General features: G+C 36.7%; 1 pseudogene across 1 annotated transcript in view; it reads left to right on the plus strand.

The window, feature by feature from the left end:
* The first annotated feature begins 5,973 nt into the window (after nucleotides 1–5,973).
* LOC147170324 (uncharacterized) overlaps nucleotides 5,974–11,153 on the plus strand; it is a 44,554-nt pseudogene continuing 39,374 nt past the window's right edge. Inside the window, exon 1 of the transcript XR_015095761.1 lies at nucleotides 5,974–6,241. The product of XR_015095761.1 is annotated as an uncharacterized LOC147170324 (transcript). The remainder of the gene's footprint in view (nucleotides 6,242–11,153) is intronic.

Genomic DNA, 11,153 nt, shown 5'->3' on the forward strand with positions numbered 1-11,153 from the left:
CCTGTGTGTTTTGTTGTTTCCGCACAGTGGAGCTGCTATTCAATTTCGCCGCACCTTAATGATAGTAAAGCTTCAGATTTTGAAACGACGGCTACGCCCCTGTCATGAGCAATATCTTGACGGCAAGCAATGTGATGCCGCTCAGCTGATGGTTTTCGGTCCGTGTCTGTTTTGGTTAGGGCTGTACAGATCAATCCAAGTAGCAATAGAATCGATACTATCGTGAGAATCGTATCAGATCGATACCAAAGCGCTAGTATCGATATTTTACATTTATTTATTTATTTTGGTTTCTTATGGGTCCGTCGCACAATCCCGGCTTGCAAATGACAGCGGTGGGTGGCACTGACGGTAACAAATAATTATTTTTGCAGTGAATTACATATTATGAAAATGAGTCGAATTCAGAGCTTAAAGTAAAAAAAAATCCTGAGCCTCAACTTTATTCTGGGGAGCACTGGTGCAGTGTCCAGTGTGCCGATTCGTTGTTCGACCATCATCAAGCCATTACTATTTGATTTGTCGCCGTGGATAGACTTGGCATTTGGGAAACTCATGAAATTCCCGATGGCCAGTCCTCCTCAAGTGTCAGGTAATCTCTTTCATTATCCATTTATATTATGTATAGTACAGTATAGCACTGCGGTTTGCAGTCCCCTCTCGTACTACAGCTATTAATATTTTGGTATTTAAATATCCTACGGAAAATTCTATTGAATAATCTGGTATTTGGATGAAAAATATATTTTTCCATGGTGAAAGAACATTTATGAATACAGAAGACGTTAAAAATATATTTCCACTTACTAATGATCGACCAACAGCACAATAATTTCCTCTCTAGAAAGTTATGGAGATTTTAGACAAATCTCTTACCATGGATTTTGGAATGACCTTCCGTTAAATATTAGGCAACCTCCCTCTCTACCCACTCTTAAAACACATCTTTGTTCTTTGCCGTTTGCATGAGACTCATCATTGTTTCAATGTTTTATGGTGCCTGCTGTATTTTGTTATTAATTTATTTATTTTATTTACTTATTTACCTACCTACTTGTTGTATTTTACTGACTTATTTATTTACCCACTTAAGATAATTATTAATTTATTTGGTTTTATTTTTTTTATTTAACCTGTCTTTATTCCATGACTGAATTTTACTCCATGTACAGCACTTTGTATGAAAATAAATTCCGAGTTGAGTAGTTTTTGGACTGTGAGACAAAGTGACGTCAGAACCACAGTTGTGATTTTACCGACCGTCAAGTGCACAATTGAGTAGGCTCGGTTTATTAAACTGATCTTTAGGGACGGCAACTGTGTCCGGCTGTCAGCATCAAAGTGTGCAAATCATCACGTTGATTAGACTGCCTTTGAAAAGTAGTCCGATGAGTCTAGCTCCAGCCGCTAGCACCGTTAGCTCACTAACACCGTAAACGTCCTAAACACTGGCAACAGGCACCGTACAAAACAATGTCAGCGTAAATAAGTAATATTTTAGTGCCCTTAATTGCCGATCAAACGGGATTTCTGTACGAAATTGCTTTGTTGACTTTGGTCGCAATTGTTTACGCCGGCAATAAGAACGGCAGACAGTAGACATACGTTCCGCAGGATGAGTCATCCGTTGCACCGCGAAAGGCAAAACGCTCTCAGGAAAAACTTTTAAATAAAAGCATTCTTTAGCATTGCGCTCCACATATTACTTGGTAAGGGAAGTTTTATTTTTTAAGTTGGCCTTCTCCGTATTGGCGGTGTTATGCCAGACGTGTCAAATATTCCCCACATGCAAACTGTTTACGCCGGAAATCCGGCACCGTGCTGGAGTACTTTAAGCCCTGCATATTATGCTTCGTTTGACTTTTCCAACTACTAGCTAGGTATTAGTGTAGCACAACATGTAAGTATCGTTTATGTAAATAACAACCTAGGTATGTTTTTGTTGAGGATATAATATAATGGCATGTTTAAGAACCTAATGAGAAAGTCTAGCATGAAAAACAAAAAGTTATTTAATAGGACAAATTATTTAAAATACCATTATATTTTATGAACCTAAAAGTATTTGTATCGGTATCGGCGATATTGGCACCAGTATTTACTAGGTATCGATCAATACCAAAATCTCAAGTATCGCACAGCTCGACTTTTGGTCATTGGATAATACGTTTGGAAACAGATATTTAAAACTCACTCATTATTTGATTTTTGTTTCAACCTAGAAATACAAAAATATGGCTTGATTTTCTCGTTTGTTGTCTGGAACGAGTAAGGTTCTATTGATTTTCAGTTTTTATTTCAAAAACGTAAATAGTAGTGGTGCAACGGATCACAAAAGGCACAGTTCGAATTGGATCACGGATTTGAGACACGGATCAGATCGTTTATCGGAGAAAAAAAAGAAGATAAATAGTACTTTGTCTTCATTTATTTTGTAAAGCGCTTTTTCCATTAAATAAAAAAATAATAATTCAAAATGTCTAATATAGCCATGTAGGATTTAGTGTCTTAATTTATTTTGTAAAACACCTTTTCCCATTAAATAAAAATATATATACATCAACTCAATATGTCAAATACAGCCGTTTAGGATTTAGGAACAACACTTTTAAGTACAATATAAGGCAGAAAACATTCTTATTTTTACTTGGTTCATGTGTAAAATAACAAGGTATTAATGGCTTAAGGTAAAGTTTATATAATCTAAACAGCTAAGTTTGACATTTTGAGTTTCAAACACATTTTTGGTTTTATAAAATAAAGGCAAAGTTCTGTTTATCTTTTTTCTTCATGATGAAAAGACCTCAACCTGCAATTTAAGGCACATTCCCTTCCTTTAAACCTGGAGAGTGAATTACAAAGTATCCTTGGTCCAGAATATTGAAAAATAATTCAAGTAAGCCAGGTACCAGCTGTGACACTTACTCCAGCCGGGTAGCCGCTAGCTACTTACGTCGGCGACTTCTGCCGTTTCATACAATGACAGCGTAATTAATTAGCTGTTTCTTAGCGTCCTAAATTAGCGATTGAACATGAGTTCGGGATAGCGTTGTGTTGATGTTGGTCGCAATTACAATGTCAAAGTAACGTCTAAAAGCGAAGTCAAGTTAGCCATCACGCCACGACGTGGGCGAACTTCAAAGTAAAAGTGTACTAAGGCTATTTGCATCGCCATCAATGTATTACTGTATTTGGTAAACTTTATTCTAACGTTAGGTTTAGCCTGTTACGTTCAGCTTCCTTATCGACTGTGAATGCGCACTTAGCTTTTGTTCTGACTGTACAGAGGAGGATTTTGTCACCAATACATTGTAGTTAAACAGTGCGTGTCCGCTAGGCTAACGCTAACGTTATCCTAACGCTAGCAATTTGGATTAGGATAATGTAGGGAACCCGCACAATTGTTAGTTTTCAGTAACTGTATAATCAACCCAGTTTGCAAAGACTTTTATGCCAAGTGTTAGATGAATGAAACTGGAAAAAATGCCCAGACCAGAGATTATATCACAGTGCCCATACACTGTAAAAATTGTTACATGCATTTGTTAAATGAAAGTAATAATTTCCATTCAAAACAGTATAAAGTTATTGATTTGATGTGAAAACCATTTATTTTGCATTGACAGGAACTAAATATACATCCAAAGGACCCAAAATAAAGTTTTTGATTTCCTTCCAATTAAATATTTTTGAGTCAAATGGACTTGCGCATGTGCATTGAAAACGACAGAACATCAATACCACCATGTCATTGTACTGTAGCTGTAGCCATTTAAGGCTATGCTATGTTGTTGGGCTTCATTGTTTTCAATTTGGTTGTTTGAGGGTCATCTGCTTTCAGAAAGCAATCTTTCATTTGATATTGTTTAATTACAGCTCAGATTAGTGCTGGGCGATATGGAAAAAAAACTTATATCACGATATAGGCTATGTTATCTCACGTTAACGATATATACGATAATATAAAATTTCAGTTTTTCTATTGAAAAAAATACACAACTCACTATGGCTGTTTATTATGGGACTGCTGCGTAGCAAAGCAGTAGCAGAGCTACTGCGGAAATGTTTCTAGTTTTCTTATTTTATTTTGAAGTGACAATAAACAGATCTGTATCAAAAGAGAAATGCATCCAGTAGGGCTCCTATATAAAATTATTAAAATGTTCACAAAAGAGGAACAGTAACCATTGACACATCTTTTACAAATGTATGTATGAATCTAAATCGGAGATACAAAAAATGTTTTAGAAAGAAATTGTAAAAAAAAAAAATAAATTTTAATGATGAGATCTACTGTAATGTCATTTTGAAAACATTTATTGTGCAGATTTCAAGTCAATATCAAAACTCAGGACTGCAGTGTGAAAACAAATATTTAGTGAAAGGTATTCACTTTAGTATGGCCTATCCATCCATTATTTGAATCGCTTATCAAGCCTGTTGTTTAATCTTCTTCCTCCGGGTTGATGTATACAAGACGCCGTAACAATCACATCACTTCCTGTTTAGCTAAGTATGTAGCATTACTTTTTCCCCCCAAAGACTAATTAAAAGGCCAGCTGTTTTTCTATTAAAAGTTTGACACGCTCCGCTTTAGCGTGGTACCAGCGAGAACTTTGTAAACAGTGTAATAATCACCCATGCACTTAAATTAATGTCAGTTTCACGATAACGTTAGCCGGTTAGCAAAGCGGTTAGCATAGCAAGGCTTGTTCGACAATCTGTTTTTGTTGTTGTTGTCTGTCATTTTTCAAAAGACTGCCTATGGGATCATATAAATGTGATATTCTGCCTTCTCCATCATCTTATTTTTCCTATTCTTTCTCCAGCCTCACCTCATCTCTAGTTCATATGTTGCATATTGCTCATGTTTTAAGATTAATAAATATATTTTGAGTATACTCTGTTAGCCAAGTGTCTTTTTGCATTGTTTATAAGACGCGCAATACAATTTTTCATTTTTATTTTATTATTTATTTAAAGTCAAATAAACTCATTGGGCTACTGGTAGAGTGTCCACCCTGAGGCTGGGAGGTCGCGGGTTCAATCATACCAAAAGACTATAAAAATGGGACCAATTTGCCTCCCTGCTTGACACTCAGCATTATGGGTTGGAATTGGGGGGTTAGATGACCAAATGATGCACAAGCCCCTGCTACTGCTCACAGCTCCCGCAGTCACTCAATTTAGTTTCTGTGAAGTCAAATATTTTAGATATGAGATCTGGACATCTTTTTCTTTTTTCTTTTTTTTTGTTTAAGCGGGGCTATAATTTTACAGTGTAGGAAGCCCCCCCCCCCCCCCCTTATTTTTAGGTCTAAATAATGTTAGCCAATTAAGTTACTCTAATACTTAGCCCTATTTTATAGAGGACCAAAAGTTCCAAAATTAAGTAAATAAATGTGTCATGAAATAATTAAATGTGTCATTTACTAATTAAATATGGAATTAAATAAACCAATAATTAAATAAATGTGTCAAAAAATAATTAAATGTGTCCTTTATTAATTAAACATGGAATTAAATAAACCAATAATTAAATGTCATGTAATGTGTCATTCATTAAATTACCTCTATCTATCTATCTATCTATCTATCTATCTATCTATCTATCTATCTATCTATCTATCTATCTATCTATCTATCTATCTATCTATCTATCTATCTATCTATCCATCCATCCATCCATCCATCCATCCATCCATCCATCCATCCATCCATCCATCCATCCATCCATCCATCCATCCATCCATCTATCTATCGATGATAGAGTGTCTAGATAGATAGATAGATAGATAGATGGATAGTCAACTGTGCAATGTGAAACAGCATTTTGAACTTGGAACAACAAAGTGCACTCTTAAATTGTGCAATGTACAAACCACAACCTTCAACACCCCTCCCCCTTACTGCATTATTATGTAATACAAATAAACATGCAACCCGAACACGCAGGTTTTACATCAGCAGTTTTGGTCAGCCTTAGGAGTTTCAGTAATGCTCGATATTTTGTAATTTTTTTGTATATTGACATACAATTTATATTTGATACATTTCTACAAAAAAGGGCAATATTTCTATTGATGTTTGGATATCTGCTGCCCTTTTGCAGGTGATGGCTGTTGCTGTCTCAAGGGATCTGTCAGTGCAGGTACTTGAGGATGCGAATACAGTTAAACTAACTGACCGATAACAATGTTTGCGTAATGCTAAACAGCGAGGACAGCCTAAATGTATTGGGGTGAGTTACGACTACAGGCAATGAATCTCAATATTATTATTGCACCAATGCACCTGTTGTGAATGTAAAATTTGTGATTGTACAAACACATCATATACGTTTTTATATGCTAGGTTACATTGCTACGCACAGTGCCTTGGAAAAATATCCATATATGTTGGAAAAATTGTATAATAAGTTATCACATGAATAAGCACTTGAGGGGGAAGAGAGACAGCTGGCTGAATTACTAACACTGAACAATATACATAGAACCAATGGACATGGACACACTGGATCACAAACATTGGACAATACACACATTGGAGCACAAACACTGGATATTACATACACACTCGATGGATTAAGTACATGAAAAGAACATGTGTTGCTGATTGACAAACATATAGGTGATGTGCTGGTAACCTCTCCCTCTCGAAAGGACAATAAAACATTTTTTTTAAATCAGATGATTTCTACCTGCAACTTAACGAGGACATCTTGACTTGAAAGGAACGTGCGACAACACACTGATTGCATTTTATGGACAACACTTTGGATTATATTGTTGTATTGATTATTATTCCGTTAATATGTTTACTAAGGGGCTTACTTGGATGGATTGGTACTCAAGGGAGTCGATTCGAGATAGTACTAATTAAAAGTAAGTCAAAATTTGCATTGCTGTGACTGGTGAATATATGTACTAAGGGGGGCGTCTGTTCGGTGACTAATCCTGAGGGAGTGAATGTGTTTTATGATTATGCCCATCTGGTGAGTGCCGACCAATCGGTGGTCGGTCCGTGCTTGTTCTTGTGCCATGCTTGTGTGGAGCAGTCGGATTGGCCATTCTTGTAGCGGAGTTGATTGACGCCTGCTGATGGTTGGTCAACCGCCTCTTTAGAGAGGGGGGAGGTGAGAATTTCACAGACCCCGGTTGGGTTGCCTTGTTGAGCGGAATTAGTTATTGTACATGTGTCCTGGAGACATGCAGGAAGATAACTATTATGCATGTTTAGGTGTGTTTGAAAAGAGAGAATAGTTAAATAAAAAGGAAGGAAGCAATAAAAATAAGTTAATAATTAGTAATTAACAAAGAGCCATAGATGAAAGAGGAGATTTTGATGAAGAAATATTAAAAAGTAGTTAAATTGATTTTTTTTTCTTTTTAACTTAATATGACAAGAGTACAGATAGTAGGAAAATGATTGGTGAGCAATGTAAATTATTCATTACACAATTTCTATTCTAGGTTTGATTGGCAATAACATTTTTGATTAAACTGCAGACAAATATGTGGAGTTCTGATGATTGTTTAGGTGAGTAAATTAAAAAAAATCAGAAAGGTGTTATAATATTGAATTTAATAATTTAATGTAGTTCTTAAGGGCTATAAGGGATCTCTGTAAGAACACAGATTTGTCCATTGTTGTAATTTTTGAATGAATAAGTCACATAGTATTAATTTCATTCAATAAGGAGGTAGTAAAGTTAAACAACTTAAAGTTATGAAAATGTACTTCTAACTTTTGATATATATAGATGGCATTAAGTGTTAGACAGGAATGGCATTTGACAAGATTTTTTTTGTTACTATTGTGTTAATAACTCCAAATAGTATAGAAAATGTACTTCTGGGTCTGAGTGGTATCAATGATGAGTGATATTTGAAACGAAGTAGAGTGATTTAATTAATTGAATGTGAATCAGTCATTAATGAGAATGTTAAAAAGGGATAGATAGGCAGATAAGTTGAAGATGCAGAAGAAGAAATGTCAGCAGAAGGTGTGTGTGTGTACAAAGTGCCATAAATATATTGTCATAAATACTTAAGTTAATAGTCTAAACTAAAACAAAACAAAACATACTTTACTAAAAAACGGAGAATGTTGGAAATAAGGTTATATTACACTTTTGTTAAACAAGGGTGTGTTAATGTCAGGTTTAGGAAACCTGGAGCATTTAGTGGACAACAATCTAAGGGGAGGACAGGAGATTTATATTATTTTGCTCGCCGAGGAGAGTGGACAAGAGAGCTCACATCTCCTCTCGACACTTTAAACACAAACTCGCAGCTGACTTTTATACAATGCAGACATGTTTTAAGGTTACGCCTCAATCGTAAAACATTCCAGACACGGTACCATCCTGCGATAAGTCCACAGCTCTTGTTCTTGTCAAGGAAGAAGACAGGGGCATGGGTCATACTCCACTTCACAGAATAAATGCTTCACAAACTTAGCAAGAGTAAATATGGGCTAAATGCATATATATAGGATATACATCAAACCTAACAAATATTTAGGTTATGTTTTAACTGTAAAGTGGTTATTATGGAGACCCAACGAGAAGAGAAGCAATCTTGTCGGCCCTAAGATTTGAAACAAAAACACTAAATTATATCATAAACCCATGGGTGGTATTGTGACCCGTTGTAAGCTTTTTGATGTTTTTGATTGTGCTATTTTAAAATAAAATAACACCCACGGATTGATTTTTGGGCTGTGCAATTATTGCAATTGTACAGTCTACCTAACTATCATACGGTGAAAAAATCAAAGTAAACTGATAGAAATCAGAAAGGAACAATTTAACGAGGTAGAAAGGAAAGTTTTGACTTGCCAAATCTGTGAGATGTTTGAAATAGAAGTTGCACCAGCGATATGTCAAATTAGTCATGAGAATGCAACTTACTGGAGTGAAGTGGTCGAGCGGAGAAGGACGATCGGTTGAAGAAAGAAGAAAGAGGAAAGAAAAAAAACTGCTCCAAAAACAAGGCAAAAATAAAAATTATGAAAAATTGTTCGGCAGTCGGGCGCGCGTGACACAGCTCGACTTAGGTGCGATCAGGATTTCAGCCGGAGTGGTCCTTTCGGGGCGTGGGGAGATCCGCGTATCAGCTCGCCAACACCCGCTCCCGAGGCCGAGATTCTCTACGTGTGCGCCCCGAGGGAGATCAGCCATTGAACCAACTCTCGCTGCCCTGGGACTCGACGAGGCGGAGTGACGCACTGCACCTGAGCGGTTCGTTCAACTATGATTGCTGGGTCCCAAGAGGGGTCACGGAAAAGTTCGTCGGCGTCTGTGCTGCCGACGTGAGACCCCCCCCTAAAAAAAAAGAAAATATGAAAAAAAATAAAAAATAAAGAATGTGTCTGTCTGCCGTGCGGACGCGTGTCGGTTGCTTTACACTGCCTAGAAGCACGATCGCCAAGTCCGAGACACTTGGTAGTTTCTTGGACGAAAGAAAAATTGACACGTGGAAGTTCTTTTGTCTTTTCTGGCCAGACAGACGAAAAAAAAAAAAGAAGATGACAGGAACAGCGGCAGGAGACGAGAGATAGAACAATAGTCGTCGCCCGCTTTTAAAGGTGGAGGGTGTGGACTAGGAAAGGAGAGGAGAACCGCCCTTCAACTTTAACTCGACTCAAATCCCAGACTTGTTAAATTCCAAATTATTTAAAGAATTAATAACTAACAATTCAAATTTGGTCAGGCTGGCAAGCAAAGTTCTTCCAGGCAAAACATGTTATCGTTACACATATCGATTAATCCTGCGGCACGAGGTAATTTCGTTCTTTGTGGAGTAACTAAGAACTCTCTTGTGAAGTTGACATACAGATGAAATTATTTTCCAAACACAAACAAAACATACATGGGTAAAACGTTCAGTTGTGCGTACATTCACTTGTATGTGATGAATTCTCTCTTTTTTTTTAGGTGAAATGTGTAAGATTGCTTTGTGGGTCATAGGAGTTCCAAGTGAGGGCAGTTTTGACCGTCCCCGCTTGAAAGCGCTGTGGTCATATGTAACTTTCAAGAACGCTGGAATGTAGCCATCTGGGTTCACTTAAACAACTGGTATAGTTTATCTGTCGTGTTAATCCCCCAACTCCACAGGGGAGAGGATAAAGCCCCCAATAAGACACTTTAGTTCCATAAACTTGTGGTTCTGGCGGGTGAAAAGTAAACATTAACATCCTGATAGAACTGGGCGAGGATGACTGAAAGGGTAGAAGTCACATTTTGACCTTTTCTGGCGAGGGTGAAACCGGAGGGGGGGAAGCTTATCTCTTCACCTCAAAACCCCAGATTTCACCTCGCACATATTTCCAAGAGTGGAATGTTTGAGGAAGGGAGAGCAACAACAACAAAAAATAGAGGGTGACTGGCAGTATTCGTTACAATATATATATACATATATATATTTATATACATGTATATATAAATATATATATATACACACACATATATATATATATATATATATATATATATATATATATATATATATATATATATATATATATATATATATATATATATATATATACATATATATATATATATATATATATACACACATATATATATATATATATATATATATATATATATATATATATATATAGACTGTTGGAAACATTTATCTTTTGTTTTCCGCGTGTTCGTTTTGTTGATTTTCTGAATACAGACTGGAGATCGGTGAACAGGTCCTTCAAAGGATTTATTTTACTGAATATTCTGGACACAAACAAGTTTACAGACAAATCGCTGCAGTCCTCTTGCAAGTGTGTCGATCCCTGACAAAATACATAGTCTTATACTATAAGAAAGGCGGTACCACCAAATCCCTCCCCTCTCCCCTTTCCCCTTTATCCCCAGCCCTGCCCTTTCTCCCCAGCCCTGCCCCCAGCCAAGACAGACTTTTACAGCATTCAAAACACATTGACAGATGGCCTATTGATGTGGAAATATAGTAGGTCTCAGATCTGACGGCACCTAGCACTAGATAAGAAAACAAAGAAATCCTATTGACACATTTGCTTCCCCCAAACAAATAGCTCATTGCGTGTGGGAATAGAGGAAGCTTCTTCAGACATTCCGTCACCTGTAGACATTATTCAAACACTCACCAAGCTTTACCGAAGAA

This window comes from Leptonotus elevatus, chromosome 8, assembly GCF_054856555.1.
Source record: "Leptonotus elevatus isolate MCC_2025b chromosome 8, RoL_Lele_1.0, whole genome shotgun sequence".
NCBI classification, from domain to species: Eukaryota; Metazoa; Chordata; class Actinopteri; order Syngnathiformes; family Syngnathidae; genus Leptonotus; species Leptonotus elevatus.